The sequence below is a fragment of the Fukomys damarensis genome, unplaced genomic scaffold (assembly GCF_012274545.1).
Source record: "Fukomys damarensis isolate Sample0158 unplaced genomic scaffold, DMR_v1.0_HiC HiC_scaffold_5, whole genome shotgun sequence".
Taxonomy (NCBI): Eukaryota; Metazoa; Chordata; class Mammalia; order Rodentia; family Bathyergidae; genus Fukomys; species Fukomys damarensis.
This window is the reverse complement of record NW_022900917.1, coordinates 55,564,548-55,565,040: the sequence shown is the minus strand read 5'-3', so window position 1 is coordinate 55,565,040 and position 493 is coordinate 55,564,548.

Genomic DNA, 493 nt, shown 5'->3' with positions numbered 1-493 from the left:
ATAACCTAAAAAAGAGGAGAAAATAATAAGCAACACCTAAATACATAAATCCAGCCAGAACGTTAGGCACTGTAGCTTTGGTTAAGGGAGAAAAGGGAATGAAGGTTCTTAAAGCTATGACAGAATTCCAAACACTATTTAGCAGGTTAATCTCTATATTCTCTTCCCTTTAGTTACTAAGATAATTAATGTGGGATTTTAGCACTTAAGAGGTCCCAGTTAGACATTCTCAAGTGCAAATTATGACGTTCTAAGAAAAATAATTTGTCTCTTTAGAGTCAGATCATGAGTGTCACACTACAGATTTTTTTCCATCACTAAAAAGGATTTCCGGGCGCAAAAATTAAGTTTGAAATTGTCACAGACAAGTTTCCAGGAAAAAAATCCCCAAAACAGCCTATCTAATCTCTTAAGACACTAAATCTTAAACTTCTTTCATTGAGGACGAGAGTGAAAGGTAGGATACCCTCCACAAACCAATCAGAACCGCCCG